Here is an 18674-nt window from a genome sequence, read left to right on the forward strand (position 1 = left end):
AGCAGGGCACAGCCTCAGTTTAAGTTGGCCTGACCTTGGTGGGCACTGGAAACCTCAGAGGGGCTCTGCTAATGGTTGGCTGAAAATGCTGTAGAGTTGGGTGGTCTGCATATAAGTCTGGTTAAAAAGGAAACCCAAACCTGCAAGTTTGGTTTCCTTTGTGTGGGTTTTTCCTTAGGTTATCATGGGTGGATTTAATGGGCTAAATACTTGACTTCCTCAAGCAGGTAACAGTGGAGTCACTCAGGAAGTCATCAGGGTTAGTCTGAGCTTGTGCTGCACTGAAATCTGAATCTGGCCCTGCATCTTTAGTAACAAAGTGAATGTGAACACTCACTGATACAAAGGCAAGGAAAAGCTATGTGAATGGGGACAAGGCTGCTCAGCAGATTCGCTGCAGTTCTGCCTCTGAAGGGCTTGTTATTAATTAGCTGTGAACAGTAAGTGCTCCTCTGGAGATGCCTTATCCTCTTTCTGCATCCCTGCCATGTGTAATAGAATTAGTGCTGGGGAAGGTGTGCGTGTGGGGGGGGTGTGTATATTTGGGGTAGGTGGATTTAAGCTGCATGGGTTGGCAGAAGGAAAGCCTTCAGACCCCAAAGGGTGGGTTTGCTGTGTGCATTTAAGTCCAGGGTCCTGCACGGATAGGTATCTGGTGTTATTGCTGCAGTACATCTCTCAGCTGCCAGTTCACTTCTGTCAGTTATTGGGAGCCTCTGATACGATTGCAAAGTTGTGGGTTACATCCCTTTGCCAGAAAGAATCCTGGAGGAACCTTGCATTCTTCCTAATGTGGGCTATTTTCTGTGAACCAGATCAACTTCAGCACACTCGTGCCAGGGCTGACGTTGAAGTGCTCCTGTTCAGTGTATTTCAGTTTCACTGAAATCAGTGATGCTGCACTGGAAGAAATTAGGTCCTGTATCGCCTTTAATGGGCAAGTACTGACCCCTCTGTGTCCGCTGCAAGCCGGGATGTGTCTGTGGTACCCAGCTCTGACACCCAGAGGGCTGGCTGCTCTTGTAACTCAGGAAGAGGCTTGCTTAGGGCTTGTCTGGACTTGTTCAGGCCTGAGCCTGCCTTTGTCTCTGCGATCCCAGGGATCGGAGTGGATCAGAGGGGATCTGCCTCTGCGGTTTGCAGCTGCTTTGCTGATGAGAGCTCCTCGAGAGACCCCAGCAGCAGCCTGTTGAGCCTGAGCCCTTCTGTCTTTTCAGGTAAGCGCAGTCTGTGTGTGTCTGTACTTGTGCCTGCAGATGTGCTCTGTGCATTTGCCTGTGTTACACATTGCCAGCTTCTCTGCAGAGCCTGCCTGTGCCTGAGTAGGGCTGTGGAAGTTGGTGGTGGTCTGCACAAACTGTGCACATAAGTGAGCTTTTAGAGGCCTTGGAAGTCATGGAGGAGAATGTTACAGGAACTGCCTTTGCTAGTCTGTCATGTCGGGGTAAAGGGTGTTTTCTTTTTCCCTTTCTTTCTTCTTTTCCTCCTCTGTAGTCCCTTTCCTTCTAGCTGTTCATACACGAATGCCCTTTGGCGCTGGGGATACTGGTGTCCGGTTTTGGGGGGATCCCAGGAAGTGATAGCACCCAAAAAAGCAGTGACTAAAAAAGCTCACACAATCTGAACACGCTGCAGCCACACAGGGAAGACTGAGGATGCTACTTAGTAGGTTGAATCTAGCAAGCTGTAAGAGATTCTGATGAGTTAGCTTCTACATCCAGGAGACAAGGTACCTGAATTGATGCGGTATTAGCCACTCTGTAATTCATTGTCGTGTCTAGTATTTACATAGAGGAACATGGAAGCTAAATGCTTAATTCCTTGCTCTTTGCAAGGAGCTGGCAGCTGTTCCCTTCCCCTGCTACACTTGGCACATGCTATCCTCTCCATCCTATTTCCAGTGTTGTTACCTGGCTCAACATGTTGCCTCTGAATTCATTTTGTAATAAATAATATAGCTCAGATGCTGGTATCACCTGGGGAAAGAAAGATGTTATGCTGTGCTTGGATTGGCTCCCCACTGCCCCTGCTCAGGCTTCCTGCACACTGGCAAAGTGAAGCTTGGCATTACCTGTATCTGGCTGTCTATGCATCACTTGCTTGCCATGAGGTTTCAGGTATCTGTGCAAAAACTATCAGTGGGATTATCTATGTAACTGTGATATTACTTTAGGAGATGACCTTTACATTACTTACAAATTGCTTGCTCCCCTTAGAACTGAAAAAGACACCCAGAGTCACTTGAGATCAGAGGTAAGGACCAGACCTGAGCTCAGGGTTTGGCATCATTTCCCTGCTACATTTCAAGGCCATCTCAGCAGAGCAGATGGGGTCAATGGATGTGAAAGTTTTGTCTGTTTGGAAGACAGGCCCATTTGTACTTACATTTTGATATAAAATATATCCATTTCAAGCAACCTACCTGTCCTCTATGCAGTCTGTTTTGGTATTTTATTAACTGTACATGTGCCAGTGTGTTTTAGTGTTTCCACCTACTGAGGGTGAGTTTGATTCATTGTTATTAGCTTCATAATTAAGTGCTGTGAGGACCTTTTTTGCTTTGTTTAGTAGACCAGAGCTAAGCAGGATCTGAAAGTAAACCTCTAACATTTGGTTATGATGAATGCCATTCTCTTCTAGTGACTACTTTTCTTTCACCATTGATGGTATTGGAAACCAGTGATGCTAACGGTGCATCATGCGAGCAAGGGGTTATGTTTGCTCATGTGTTTACATCTGCAGATTACTGCAGGGAGTTTCAGATTGGGCCTTAACCTTTTAACACTGATGGTTCAGTGTGCATATTGGTCAGACTGCAGCTTTTCTAGTCTTTGGAGAACTTGTAGTTTGATAGAGTAGCATCTTGTGGATGAGCCTGCATCTAGGACTGTGCTTCAGGCCTAACGGCAGCAAAGCCATGTGCACAGTGGAACTGTTGGCTCAGGGCTCTGTGAAATGACCTGCTCAGCCTAAATTCCAAGCAGGGTAAAAGGGGCAAAGGGTTCTGAAATGAGGCTCCTTTTTATCTTCCCTACTTGCTGCCCTTTGCACCTGACATAAGGATGTGAGTAGAGGCAGTTCTGGTGACCATGCTTCTGTCTTGTCACCTCACACTGTATTTCATCCCCCAAGAGAAAGTAAATTGACCTATTTTAAATAGGTCCAGAAAGCTGAGGCACACACACAAAATATGTGTATGAGAGGTGAGTGATATTAGAGCAGAAACATGAGGATAAAGTCACTGCTTGAGCAGCATCACTGACTTGGGTGCAGTGACGCTAGGGATGCTTGTTGCTTCATCCCTTTGACTCCAGATTGAAAGACTCTAAAATTAGTTTTGTGGGTTTCATAGAATCATAGAATGGATAATAGTGAGGGTTGGAAAGGACTTCAAGATCATCTAGTACCAACTTCTCACTTAAAATGCTGACAAAACTGTCCAGAAAACAATGGATAAACTTTAGGGAGGAAGCTTAATCAGGGCAGAAAAAGAAAAGCTCATCTGAAAACATAAATACTTTGCTCTGTTTCAGTCTGTCCTGTATCATGGGGGATGGACAGGCTTGTAATGTAAGTGATACTATAGCAGGTTTCATGCCAATAGTTAGAAGAGAGCTTTTTTCTGTCCTGACCTGTTAATGCCTCAGTGCATGCACCTTGCCTCAAAGCATGGGGAACCAGAGGTTTTAGTACAGATTTGGAGAATTCTTTTCTTTGCATTCACTTATACTGTGGCTTCATGTAAATGAGAAACAAAGCATCAGTGCTTTCTTGCTGTGAAAAGATGTGAACCCTCCTTCATATAAACCACAGTTGTTTCTGCTTGTTCTCTACAGCTGGATAGAGAGAACATCTCTTTGCCAGTTCTCTTTGTGTGACTGGGATCTCATTTTGACTATACAGCGAAGCCTGCTAGTCTATTTTTTAAGCAAGTCTGTTTCCTTGTATTTTGAAGGTAGAACACCAGTAGAACACCAGTAATCTTCCAGTAATTGGGACAGATCATTTCTTAACACAAGTGGGGAGAACTTAATAACACATGAACCATTGTTTTGTTTCCAAAGAGGCACTCAGCTGAAGGGGCTTACACAACTGTGGGACTCGAATTCAAGCCTTCAGTTTGATGTATTTCCAGCTTCAGTGTGTCAGTGTATATCCCATCTGCTTGGGCAGATAAGAAGGCCAGATAACATGCTGATAATAATCCTGATCTTCAAACCCCCCTGCACGCTTTGGTGGTGCTTGGTGAGCATCTCTCAGTATAGAGGATGGTGACAACTTCAGCTGGTGGTGCATGGGACTCTAGTGAAGTTCTCCAGTGGTTGTGGTGAGTGGCTGACAGAGCAATAGTGGGCAGCGAAATGTGTATTTCCCTCATACAGCTCGGACAAGGGAGAAGCTGTTTCATTACCTGCAGGCAGCAAATCCTGTTCTGACACTTTGCCTCTTACTTTGAGGCAAAGATGTAGAAATAGTTGGGTCTGGCCTTGAATGAAAGGAAAGAGGCATGTCCTTCATAGAAAGATTCTATAAAGATCCCTCAAAGTCCTGTTTAAGGGGAGCCTGAGCTTAACAAACAAGCAAGGACAGAACTTCTATGCCAGTAACATCTCTGCTGTGAATCAGTAGCATCCTCTCTGTCCAAGCAGACTAAACTGAGGGTCAGGAACTTCTTGGGTTGGATAAACTTGTCTTTCCCAGGCCCATCTAGGCTATAATAACCACAGGGGTTTGGGGTTTTTAGACTGAGATACTAGAGTATACCTTGGGCTCCTGACAGCTGTGCCTCTGGATTTATAATCTATGGCTAATGCTTGCGCATTGCTTGGTTAATGACTCATGGGTGCTTACGTGTGGCTTCCAGTTATCTGAAATCTGCAGTGCACTGGACTCTGCCCAGGCCTCTCCCAAGGTACTGAATCAGCAGAAGCCCTGAACAGCCTCGTGTTCTGAGCTTATACTGACTGCTGCAGTGTGGAGGCAGCAAGGAGAAGGGGTAACCTTGCTTCCAGGAGCTACAGCAGCATTGCAGCCATGGATGGGGCTCCCCACTGTGCTTTACTGCTTTGTGCAGCTGACTGCTGGAAAGTAATGGCTGTGGCATGTCTATACTACAGATAAATGACACTGCTGTAGATGCAGTAGCTAGCTCAGCTGCTGGTAGAGCTGTGAACTGTTGGTGTAAGATCCAAAATCACAGCTCCTTAAAGATCATCTCTAAAAGGCTATATGAGAAGCACCAATGTATATGGTATTTGACAGCTGACCACAGAGCAGGATTAAAAGATTTTTGTTCTCCTTAAACCTTTGGGTTCAGTCTGTGTTTTTTATTTAAGTTAGATAAGATATAGGGAGGGAATTGTGTAAAGGGAAGGGATAGCATGCAGTAAGTTCAAGGTGTGAAATGGGACAGTGCGTCTGCTGTCTTGGTAACACAAGTCCTAGGTGCATTTCTGGCCAGTGGGACGACTGCTTTAAAGAGCTTGCAGTCGTGTTCAGATGCTGCTGCTGGACATCTCTGATTTGATCTGGGAGAGAAGAGGGGAAAAATAGGTAATGAAAGCTTTGTTAAACAGTGTTGTTACAAGGGGAAGAATAGAATTTACCAGACTGTGGAGAGCAAAGGGCTTTTTCTTGTCTTCATGTAAAAAGAAAAATGACATCTGAAAGAAAGGAAGAAGTTGCCCTGGATTTGGCAAAGAATTAATTCTTTAACTCTGCTGTGGAAGAAGGCATATGTCTGGTGTATTGCGTGTGCACGTTTCCTAATGCACAATGTATAGAGAAATCACAGTAAATGATGTGTGTATTAATTCCATGGCTTTATCTTGGTTTGATGTGAGATGTAATATTGCTTAAGCCAGCAATATTAGCCATGCCCAGTGAGATCCCAAATGAAGATTCAGCTGGGGGAGATGTGGTAGATTTTAAATGTGATGCTTTTTAAGGAATGGGAGGAGACAGTTGCTCTAGATTTTCCTCACAGTACCCTTAACTATACCCTGTTTAGGGAATATATCTGTATTTTGTGGAGCAGGTGAGTGACAGACATGGCTGCCCTGCGGATCTCAGTCGTGGAATAACCTGATCTCCTTCCTGAATTATCCTTGTTATGTCTGAGGGTGTTTGTGCTCCTGAGTGCAGGGAAGCTTGTCACCTGCAAGGTGAAGACAGCCTGTTACCCAAATGGCACTGTCCCTCTGAGCTGAGTGAGGAGCTGGAAATCAGTAGGGTTAGATGTCCTACAGGTAGATATGCTGACTAGGACTATCTTTTCTGCTGTCATTCTATCACCCATCTTGCATGATTTCTGCCTGTCTTGCTGTGTTTTACAGAAAGGATTCGCTTGCTCTCTCTATTCTCTTAGTCCTGTTTCAGACAGTCTGTGACTCACTGCAAAGGTATTGTCCCATTTCCTCCTTAGCTGCGGGGTTGGCCTGCAGGAGTGGTGGCAGGGAGCGGGGTGGAGTCGCAGCTCTATCAAGAAAGCAGGAACTGGCTGAGTTTGCAGTCTGAAGGATGAAGCAGGTGTCTACATGCTCTAGAGCCTGTCCTCAGCTTGCTTGAGCTGTATCAAACCCAGCAGCAGAAAGCTGGGGTCACCTGAGAGCTTAGATGGACTTTGGGTACCACCTGAGCTGGATCATCTCCTACCACACAACTGGGAGACACTGGTAAATATCTTTGCTATGTAGGGTCATGTCTATATATCTCATAAGGAAAGTTTCTGCAGTGTGATTAAGTGAAAGTTGTTGAGCAGCTTGTGTCCTGTATTGGAGGAATTACGATGTTACAGGGAGTTTGGAGGAGAAAGTGGCAGGAAAACTGTGACACTGCTTAATAAGCAATGCCAATAGTTGTAGCCTAGAACCATTTTCTGGTTGACTTGGTAGCATGTCACAGGAATTGCAGTAGAAGATGGGATAATGGAATAGGACAGTCCTAGTGTGAAAACTTTTGGAGATAGTAACCCAAAAGTCAGGATCCGCTTATCATAGGACTTGTACCAAATTAAAGTCAGCATTGATCAAATGTGTTATTATCTTAAAAAGGGAAAGCTGTCCCTAACATAAGTCAGGAAAACTGACTGGATTTGGAGAAGCAAGATACTTCCTCTCCTGCCTTGAAGCTCACAATAGGAAAGACCAACATTTCCTTTGGGAGAAAGGAGAGGATTTGTTCTTGCTCAGCAATCACCACTAGTGGTTTTAAGATGATTTTACACTGGGATGCCAGTTTATCCTGATAAGTGTAATAGACTTGGTTTGACATTACTTCTAATTCTATGGTTTAGAAATAGGCAAGGTTAATTAAAACAACCTGTATAAAAGACACTGAGCATCCTGATCTAGTTTTGAAGTTAGCCTTGTTTAAAATAGGTGTGAACCAGCTGATATCCAGGAATCTCTTTCAACCTAAATCCTTCTGAAGTTTCAAACTGTCATTTCACCTCTTTCATTCAAGCTTTCTCCTGTTGCTGAGTTTCACCCACGAATCTCACAGATGATGTCAGTGTTTTTTGCCTTAAAACAAGAAGTACTTGAAGCTTCCAGTAACAGAGAACCTGTTTGCTTCAGGCTTTCAAATCTTTAGAGAAACTTAGTGTAGTTCTTCAGTTACTAGGTCAGTCACACCTTAAAACTCCCCTTGCTGACAACAGGATGACACAGTGCAGGGAATGAACTTGAAATCAATGTGCTTAATGAAATGAAGCTTATGGTGTCACATATTTTAGTGATGACAAAAGGATTGCTGCAGATCTCACCTGGCAAGACTTCTTACCTTTCTTGGAATGCAGTATTTCTGTAACAGGAGAATATTTCCACCTTCCACACCCCTCAGCTTGGTTGTTTTACAGTAGTGATCTCTCTATAGGCTAATTCCTTGTACTGTTACATGATTCACCAAACAGTTTTTTCCTGCTGCTTTGTTACCTACACAGATCAAGTACAAATCTGCATCTAACCATTTCACTAACACAGGATCAATATGAGCTCATGTGATTTGTGCAGACTGGGTCACTTCTCTCCAGGAAAAGCACCCCAACAACCAATGTGAAGTGAAACACATCATGTGTTAGCTTTTCTCTACAGGGAAAATTGCCTTTCTGGGGCAAACTCTGAGCCTTTAGCTGGCAAATTCAATTGCACATGCACAACCCTGTAAAGTTCAAGTGGCACCTCTGGCTTTTACTCAGGGATGCTATACATATGATGGTGTCATTGATGGATTTTGTCAATGTTTCCTAATGTAGGATGCTTTTCATAAATGCCCAATCGCAGTAAATTTACCAAGTACTTGAACTTCAAGGGAGGAGAAAAGGATTTGCTGTTAGACAAGCTGCTGACATGCAAAATAGCTTATTGGCCAGCACCTTTGAGAGGTCTCTTGTAACTCTAAACTAGGTAAACTGTTGGTTTCCCTGTAGGACTTCAGAGCTGTTCCCAAGTCAGTCATCCCTAGAAATACAGCTTTTGACCCCCTTGAAATAAGAGCAATCTCAAGAGCTGGGTAACTGTCTACAGTATTGCAAATACTTGCTTTCTCTGCAGCCAAAGCAGTGAGAAATCAGTTAAATGATTCTAGGTCTCTGCAAAGGGAATGCCTTTCTCTCCCTTAGCTTTTGCTGCTTAGCTTTCAAACTTGAAGGATCCTTGCCTGATTGCCAGCTTGTTTGGCCTCCACATGATGGCAAATCCCATTTCCATCTGTGGAGGACACTTGTGGACTTCATATTTGAGAAAAAATGCTCATGGGTATTATCCCAGCCTCATGTAATTAAAAACAAGTTGTAGCCTTGTATGTTGTCTCCTGGTGCATCAACAGGAAGAGTGGAGAAAGATGCTCCTGTACACCTGCTTGTGATGAGGTTTCATTTATACTTAACACCATGGAGATTTTTGCCCATATTAAGGAAAGATGGGGGTTTTCTAAGATGTCTGCAGTGACTTGGGAGAAAGAATTAATATCTTGTCTTGTGCAACACAGATGCTAATGTTAATGCAGAATAAGCTCTTGAGGGGTATAGGGATGTGTTGTTCTACTATATCACTGTACTGTGCCTAGTACAGCAGCCCCATTCAACTGATGTCTTGGGTTGTACCATAGAAAACCATCACGAGCTGCACTAATTTAATAGATATTGTCTAGATTTATTGAGATCTTTGGCTGCCAGGAGCAGGACTCAATGGATTATATCCGTGACATACATTAACATCTGAGATGCTGGCCCCTTGCAGCTGAAGGCTTGAGTAGATTTGTTTGGAGCAGCTGAGCAGTTCTCCAGTGGTGTGTTGCACTCCCTCTTGTCTGCTTTGGGTGTTGGGCACGTGGTTTTTGGGGCTGCCCTTCCTGTGAGGCTTGAACACAAGGGTGGACTTGCTGCTCCGTGTACTCCCAGGCTGTTGAACAGTTTCAGCTGGATGAGTTGTTTCCTTCTTTCCTAAAGCACTAGGAATTCTTTCAGGCAGCAAGCAAGAGGGGAGCTAAAAGGATTTGAAGGATGAAAAGCAGGATCATTATTCTGCTGCATGGATACAAGGTTATTCCCCAAAACATCTTTTCCCTGGCCCTGAGATGCTTGATTCTTTTACTAGCTCAGAGGAGAGATTTCAAGTTCCCAAAACAGCAATTCTGCAGTCTTGTAGGTCCCCAGAGGAGAATGAAAGATGAAGCAGGATCTTCCTCTTCTGTACCAGATTGTTTTGCTCTCCTATAGCTGTGCTTGTCCCTGACCTGTTAATTGCCTTTGAGTTAGTCTGCTTTGTTCTGATCCTGATGGGAAATGTTGGAGGGATGATTAGGTCATTGTTTAACCAAGACAGGTAGTTCCACACTGGGACACCATTTTCAGGGCAGGAAGGTGAGAGCTGTTGTCAAGTGTTGATCTTCATGGTTTGGAACTGTTTGCTTTTTTCCTCAGGTTGAAGAGGTTACACTCAAGAAGAGATTTGTTAATTACTCACTGCTGACTCCTGGAACACAGGGAATGGAGCCCATGTTCTGTTAGCACCATACCTGGTGGGTATTACTGATCTGATTTGATTGGTGTGTAGTTGCAGCACTTCATTCACCTTTGCCAGTCTCCTTTGATATTTATGTAGAGGGCTTGAGCTTTTCCTGTCACCTGTACTGCCATCCTATACAACAGAAGCCACTGAACTTTTATCTCTTGCAATAAACCCATCAGTTTTGTCTTGGGTTACTGCATTTCCTTTCAAAAAAGCATGTGCTCCCAAATGCCATTCTGGAGACCTGGTGGTAGCCAGCAGCTTGGGCTTGTAACACCTGCTTTTTGATCTGAAGTGTTTCCAAGTCGTGCCTTTCAGTTGGTCATCATGCCTTTCTTAGCAGAAGAGCAGGTTTCTCATACCCTGGAATCTGAAATACAGTTTCACTGGGAGCAAAACTGGGATAGCAAAAAAGAATGGAGAATTTCACCTCTCTCTGTCTTGCTATCCAAGCACAAACCGAATTCCTGAGTTTGTGCTTGGATAATTTCCTGGTGCATCAGGAGGGGGAATAGAAGGCTTAAATGTCTCAGAATATGCAGATGTAGTGTTGCCAGTGAGATCACTGAAAGAAATTAGAGGCTGCCAAAAGCCAGTCATGCAGCATGTTTTACCTATATGCTCCAGTGTTGCACAAGAGGCCTCTGAGTAATAACCTGCTTTTGAGGCTATGATGCAAGAGTGGAGGAATTGCTTTGCCCTGAAGGTTGTCTTCTCACATGTTCATGTGTTTCCAGGAACTGAGGATTGCAGGAATGCTAGATAACACCCTATCTTGTGTATCTCAGGCTGTTCCATGTGTCTAATAGGAAAGTCAAATGGCTTTAGGACAAGTAAGTATTAGTCCCTTCTTCATTTATTTTGCAGATGGTTGAGTTCCCAGTGAGTTATCTTTCTGTCTAACATATTGTATGCATGACCTAACCAGTCATTCTTATCCAAGATTGGTGTTACCCAGTCTGGGGGTAAGAAACAGGGTAACTGACAATGTTTAACCCTCTTCTCCCTTAAAAGAGGTTTTCTTCAGTACTCCTGCAAATGCTTCTTCAACCTTTTCTTTGTCCCCAGACTCTTGCCTTCTGTGAATGAAAAGAGAGGAGAAGCTCAGCCAACCTGCCTTAACTTCCCTCCATGTGTGATGCCAGCTGTGAGTGTTTCTTTGGCAGTGTCTTAGCTGGTTGTTGTGAACAATAGTCAAGGAAGCAATCAGCAAGTATACTGCCCTAGAAGTGCTACACATTGTTGGGCCTGCCTCATCTCCCTGGCTTGAGAGGTGGATGGGGATCCAGGTTGGGATGCTGCCTTGTGTTGCACTGGAGCTTGAAGTGTCTGCTGCAGCAGAGAGCCAATGTGAGAAACGCCACAGGACGCTTGGTGATGTGGTCACTACATCAGAGGTGAGATGAAAAGAAGACAAACATATTGCAAGTTGCTTTGCTCTTTCTTTGTCCTTCCTGCATGTATCTTTCTGAAAGTAGAATAGCTGTTGTACTAACACTGGAAAAATGCAACATTAGGTATTAGGAGAAGAGCCTGCTTATAGTCTCTGGCTGGTAATGACAAGCTAACCTGGCTTTGAACTTGGGATGGGAGCAACTCACCTGCAAACACATGGAGTCAGGCTGAATTTCTGGGAAAGAATAAGTTAGATTTTAATTATGCAATGAGACTTCTTACCATGTCTCCCTAAGAGGGGGGCCCTCCTAAATAAGAGGTATTTCTAGAAAGGACAAATCCACAATATGGGGACAAATTACCCCAACCTTGGAAGAAGGAAAGTCCTTGCCTAAATCTAGTTTAATTTTCCAGTACTCACACAGAAGACAAGAGTTTACATCAATTTTGATCAACCAAGTTGCTTCTGGTTTATCTCTATTGCTCTTGGCATGAGCTGGTGTCTTAATCCAGGGTCATAATCCAGCTCTTAAGAAAGCTCTGGTTGCCACATTTCTGTATGCCTTTTCTTTTTCCCCAGACATGAACATAATTGCACCAGTTACAGGGAGCTGTTAAACTTAATGAACTGTCTGTACTCAGAAGGTAATGGATGGCCAGAAAGGAGCACAGCATCCTTCTGTTGCCAATCTTCTGAAACTTCATCTCTGCCTTTGCAGGTTGTTTGTCACATAACAGATATTTTGAGCTCATACATCAGATTTCCTGGTAAAATACTACTATTCTATGGCTTTTTACTTTCAGTTTTTTTCCTCCCTATGGAGCCAAAGACAACCATCAGTTCCAAGCTTTTTGAGGAGACACACAGTGTGTTATTACAGGTAACAACAACAACAAAATACAATTGTATTTGGCAATAAAAAAATACAATTGGAAGATTGCTTCAGAGTTCCTCTTTGTAATCTGTGTAAATGCCCTTTCCCAAAGTGCCACTGCTCTATACTTGAGCCTGAGCTGGGTGATGCAATGACCAGAATGTGGTCGGGATGACAAACACATGGGGCTTGACCTGTCTCATTTAGCATGTGATTGCTGAGCAACTTCATCTGTGTTAATAAAGTCAGTGAGTTTGAATTCCAGGTTATAAGATAATGTTCTGCTCTTCAAGTTTCCTGTACAGCAGTGTTTAAACCAGGACAGCAAGTAGTGAGCAATCATCTGGTCAGCTTCTGTAACTATGTGGGCACTCTATTTCAAATGGTTCTGTTAAATATGCTTTTTGCTATCTGGGAAAGATGCATGATGCAGAGAGTGTTGTTGAATACCAAGTGTCATTCTGGAGTTCTGTGTTGGGAATGTGGCTGACCCCTTATCTGAGTGAATGGCAGTGGCTGTGCACCACTCTGCTGAGACCTGAGCAATCACTACTAACACACAGAGAATGAATCTGTAAACTGTTAACCACAAATATTTTCTGTCTGCCTTCAAAGGAGGAGAGTGAGGAGTATGATACAGTGCTTTACAACCCATTTTCAGGGTCGTATTTGTACTCTGGACTGTAGATGTTGAGTGTCCTTGTGTGAATGAAAGAGTCACCCAGGCTCTGTTTCACTCTTTGCCTTTAGCTGAATTGTGTCTTTGCTGCTTTGCACTTGATCTGTTTCAAATAACTTGTGTGAAATAACTTCAGTGATGCTCCCAGCTCGGTAACCAAGGCAGCTGACATGCTTCATGACTTTTCCTACTTGAGGGCCTCATTGTTAGCTTTTATACTCCAGTCTTCTCTCTATTAAAATCCCAGGCTGTAGGCAGACCTTTCTGTTGCAGAGTACAGTGTATACCTCCAATGCAATTTACAGTAAAATCTACTCTCCAAAAATCCTATTATTTGGTCTATTTTCCCACTGCTCAATATAAGACATGCAGTCCACACACTTTTATTCTGGGCAATTAGAATGGCTAAAAAATAGCATTGAAAGATTGCCACAGAGATCACTACAGCATATCTTTGTACGCTGTGCAAGTGCCCTTTCCCAAAGCACTGCTGCTCCATACTTGAATCTGAGCTGAGTGACCTTAAGACAAGGTCTTAAATATAGTATATTTGTTCATGGCATTCTCTGTTTCATTGCGAATGTGCAACATTAATACCTTTATTTTTCTCTGCACAGCCCCAGCACGAAGGAATTGCCCTTATCAATCCCCTAATTTAAATATGAAATGAACAGCTATCCAACACTTGGTGCCTGCTTCAATCTGTTCATTGTGCTGGCCTGATTCCAGCACTGTCACTAATTGCATCCAGCCTGCAGAAAAATTCTCATTGCTCAGGGCTTTTTTGAGAGCTGCTGGCTTGAATTCTTGTGTGATCTCTGCAGCCTGACTGCACATTCTTCATGCTGATGGAAAAGTGCTTAAAATGAGTAAGCATCTCTACTTGCACAAAGAAAAGCCATCAGGCTTGTTCAGCAGATCCAGCACAGGGCTCTGCAGTAGGTGATGTGTGTCCTGTTTCAGCAGCTCTGCACACACTGTTCTGGTTCTGGTGCACTGGGGATGGAATATGAAAGATGGCATAAACCCCAGGGGTATCTGATCCAGGGGTTTTCACACTCATGCTTGCCTCTGGGCTGCTCTTCTATCCCAACGCTGAGCCTGCCAAGAGTTGCATATTTGTTACTCTAAGAGTTGCCTGTCATGTTGGCCTGGTTAAAGAAGATAAGGGGTCTGAGTATTTCAGTCTCTCAAGAACCATGAGCCAGGCTGCAGTAGCAGCTAACATGCCAAAGTTAGTACTCAGACACTGAAGCAGACTTGCCTGCCTTGGAGGGCATTCTTTTATGTTACTCTTGAGCAGCTGAGGGATGGGAAGCAGAATGGTGGGTATTAATATAGCAGCAGCAGCACCAGAGAAAAGCACAGGATTTGGTCTTGCGTAATAAAGATAAAATGGAATTCGTGCAGCATATGGTAATTTGAGAGGACTTAGAATGAATTTAGTTACAGTGCTTATTTTGAGTTAGCATGAGGCAGCTTTGGGTAGTGCTTTACCAATGTCAGCTTTTATCGTATTTGTATTTGTTATTTTCCACACAAGAAGAGTCAGGAAAAGAGCCAGTGAGTATCTTCACAACTCCAGATTACTGTATTGGCTCTATGTACCTCTACATGTATTGCACTTTTGCTTCAGAATGTCTATTCTGTCTGCAACATGGCCCCCACTGGGCCAAATTTCCAGCATCACTTTGCATGTGAATGTCAAATTGCTTCATGTCAGCTTGATAGCACATAGTTGTACATGTTAACAGAGCTGTCCTGACCCCAGTGCTTGCCAATAAAACCTTTCAAAGCTGAAAACTCTGTTTCTGAGAAGAAAAGCCACACGAGAGTTGCTCTGGTGTTCTTGATGCGCGGATAGTCTCCACAACTAGTTAAAGTTGTAAAGTAGGTATGCTTTTATTCAGCGCTGAGGTGCATGGGGATAGCTCCTCCAAAGCATGCATACCTCAGGGTTGTTCTGCCTTTACATTTGTTCTCTTAAGGTATACATAGACATGAGGTTGCTCATCTGCCTATATATATTGATTATCTATCCCCACTTCGTATTATAATGAGCCGGAAGGTCCTTTGCACCTGCGCAGTGCCCCTTCTGGTCATGGGCAGGGGTCTCAGGATGAAGTAAATGAGTCTTCCTCTTCTTAAACTTTACACCTCTTAACCTTCAGACATGGCCTTAGGGTCTGGTTGGGCCCAGTCTGCTTCTCCCCTGCTTCTCAGTAGGACCAAACACCTGTGCTTTTGTCATGGCCTTAAGATTTGGTCAGTGCCCAGTCTGCCTCTCCCTGGCTTATCAGTAGAACCCATCATCTGCTTTTGTCCCATGTCAGTAGAACTGCATCTGCTTCTCCCCCTCCAGCAGTGATCAATGTCTTGGCAAGATGGCAATGGCAGGTACTTAGGACAATACTTTTGTTTAAGCAAAGGAATTCCTTTAACCCCCTTGTACAATTTCTCTGTATTACCCCCCTGTACATTGGTTACCCCTGTATCGTTCTCACATATTGAAGGAACTGCCTTGTTGCTCAGTGCTCTTACTAGATACATAGGGAATGTGTTTCCTTGTGGGTTTTGCTTTGATTGATCCTTCTAAATCCAGTTGAAGCTGTTTGTTGTTGTCTGGAGGGGACAGCTTCTGAGAGGGCTGTCAGTGATCATTTCAGTTTCTTGAGCAACCCTGTATGTCTTTCATTAATGCTCTATTGGAAGCTGTCTGTATTAGTGTCTGACCAAAATAGAATGGATGGGGTTAATAAAGTGAAAGGATTAGGCCCCTAATCTGTGCCAGGACTGCAAGAAATGTAAGTTTTCTCTTTTTTTTTTCTCCTCTGTCACATGCTGGAAAAACAACAAAGGACAAACATGAGGATTTTGGCCTCACTCAAAGCCTTTTCTTAACCACATTTCTCTGGCTTCCTTTCAGCTGATGCAGTGAACCTAAGGATCAGGTGATGACTTAGGAAAATGGTCTTGGTCTTTTGGAAACTCAGGTGCTGGTAGAGCTTTTGGGTGGCTGGTTTTGTGTTACAGTTCCACAGTCAGGCTTATGCTTCCAGAGAATCAGGTTTGTTAACTACTGGGTAGATGTTCTCACATATACATAGCGCTTTGCCACTGGCCAGGCCATGCAGAAGACCTGCGTCAGTGGAAGGATGTACACAAAGCATTTAACTTTACATTCCTGTGAGAAGGGTAGGAGTTGGGTGTCTTATTGCTCCCAGGTGAGCCCTGAGAAGCTCATGAGTACAAGAAACAGTTGTACTGACTTCCTTGAGAGGAATTTCATACTATTCCAGGGGTTTTGCCCAAACTGAGCATCTAATGGCTGATTCTTTATATATCTTCTGGTTATGTCAGGACACATCTACTTTTTTTATGGGTGCAATGAAGTTTCTTTCCAGGCTTCTACTTGTAACTACTGCCTGAGTTTATGATCATGATGCAGGGATGGGTAAAGGTGACCAAGGTACATCTGCTGGTGTTAGAGCCGTCTGCCTTCATCAGAGATATGACAGAGAAGCGCTTGTTAAGATCAGGACAATGGTGACTGGGAAAAATATTACTGCTTGGAACAGCAGTGACCTCTTGTGGGTAGGGAAGATGGGTGGTGATGCTGGAGTCAGGGGCTATTATGATTGCCTCAAAGCGAATGTGGAAAGGGAGCTCGGATTCTCTTGAGGGGGTATCAGAAACAAGCAGCTAGAAATGGTGCTCAGTCTGTTCTTCCTCGCATGTAGATGTGTGTCAGACAGCTTGGTTAGTGGTTGCTGAGATGAATTCCAAGTCAGGAAAAAAGACTTTGTATGTCTTTCCACCAACCACCAGGTTGCTTCTCCTCCCTGTGCTGTGAGAGCATCTGAAGGTGAATGAAGCTTTGACTTCCCTGAGCTACACACAGCACTGCCTTTGAACTGTCGTGGATCTTTGGGCATTGCCAGGTATTTCTGTTCTGTGGACAACTGCAGATCCCATGGGACAGAAAGTAGGAATGCATATTTGGGAGCTGCACTACTACCCTGCAATGGGAAGGTAACAGGAATGCCACAGAGCTGCTGGGTGGTGATGTCCGGCACATGAAGGTGCCAAGAAAATGAAGGGTAGTGGGAATCTTTAAGATGTTTGCTGCTTTTTATTACTCTTTTTGAAGCATTAACTCTTCATACACATTCTTCTGCTCAGGAGTGACTTCTGTGTGTGTATTTACCATATTCCCGTTTCTAGAAAGTACAGGAAGATCCAGCAGAAGATCCTGTGCTAGGCCAGTTTCTTTCTGAGTGCTAAGGGAAAGGTGCACCTCACTTGTTGATTTCCACAGCTCAGGATAACCTGACAGACTACTTCCTTTAAAATGGGAGAGAAGGGGAATATCTGAATCACAAGTCAGTGGAAATACAAATTCCAGGTTTGTCTTAACTCACTGTCTTACAACACTTACTAAGCTATATTTTAGAGCCACATCCATCACCCCCAAATAGAAGTAACACTCAAAAGCCAAGCTATTTGGGGAAGTGTTTTGTCTGTATGTTTGTGAGAGGCACGAGTGTGTCATGCTATGAAATGGGGGAAAAGGGAACCAAAGAACAACACTTGGGAACACAGCCTTGACAGAAGTTCATCTTGTGGTTCTGGGGAGTCAGATGGTAGCTAAAGACAGCCTGGAATAATGATTAAAACCAGCTATTAGTGTCAGATTGAGTCCAGAGGAAATACAAGTAGCTGTAACTTCCTTTTCCTATGCAGAACATGCAAAGGGCATCAGACTTCAAAACAAACTACTTCTACATGTAAACGCCTGCTTGACTGAGTGGTAAAGGTCAGAAAGAGACATGGAATGATGCTGTTTCCAAAGGGGGTAACTACCAAAGCAAATGACAGATGCATCCAGGTGAGCAAGAAGCAGGACACAAAGCCTGGGTATAGCTGGGACTTGAGGATTTGAAAAGCTCTGAAGTGTAAAAGGGCTCATTTGTGAGGGGCTCACAGTGCTGACCCTTACAGACCCTTTTGTGCTGTGGTGAAACCGGCTTAACAAGCTGATAAAAAGCTGGAAAGGCTTCATTCAGAGCTGGCACTCAATGTAGGAGCCAAGGCAGAGCTGGATGCGAGTAAAAAGCTCTCTGTGAACTGCCAGAGTGGGTGTGAGGACTTGTCCTGACAAACTGATGCATCCCAAGGCCTCCCAGGGCTCCTTAGGGCATTGGATGTGAACTTAGAAGTGAAAATCAGATGAAGAAAGTGGAAAGCTTAAGGAGGCAGTGGAACTGGCTGCAGGATTTGAGTACAGCCATGCAGCAGAGGAGTGGAAGGAGATATTGCTGCATGGAAAAATAGGGAGAACAGCTCTTAAAACCATTTAGCAGGATGTGGCCTTCTTATACATCCAATAGGAATGTGGGTTTATTTTTGCATTTGTTTTTTCCGAGTGAAGTGGCAATAGTGCAAAAATAGTTTAATTAAATAGTAGTTACGCTGTAAAACTTGTGAAATGGTGTGTTCTAAATACAGGACTCAAAGGAAGTGATTTAAAATTAGAAGAACCCCTTCTCAACTTGGTAGATGGGAATGTGAAACTGAAGGGGCAGCACAGCTAAAAGTACTATGCAAAACCTGAGTGATTTATGGGGTTTCTTCAAAGATCTTTCCATCAGATGTGTTTTCTAGGCTGTGTTCGATGGCTTCAGGGTGCTGAGAGGAGCTTGGGTAGGGGATAAG

The sequence above is a fragment of the Melopsittacus undulatus genome, chromosome 12 (genome assembly GCF_012275295.1).
Source record: "Melopsittacus undulatus isolate bMelUnd1 chromosome 12, bMelUnd1.mat.Z, whole genome shotgun sequence".
In the NCBI taxonomy this organism is placed as follows: Eukaryota; Metazoa; Chordata; class Aves; order Psittaciformes; family Psittaculidae; genus Melopsittacus; species Melopsittacus undulatus.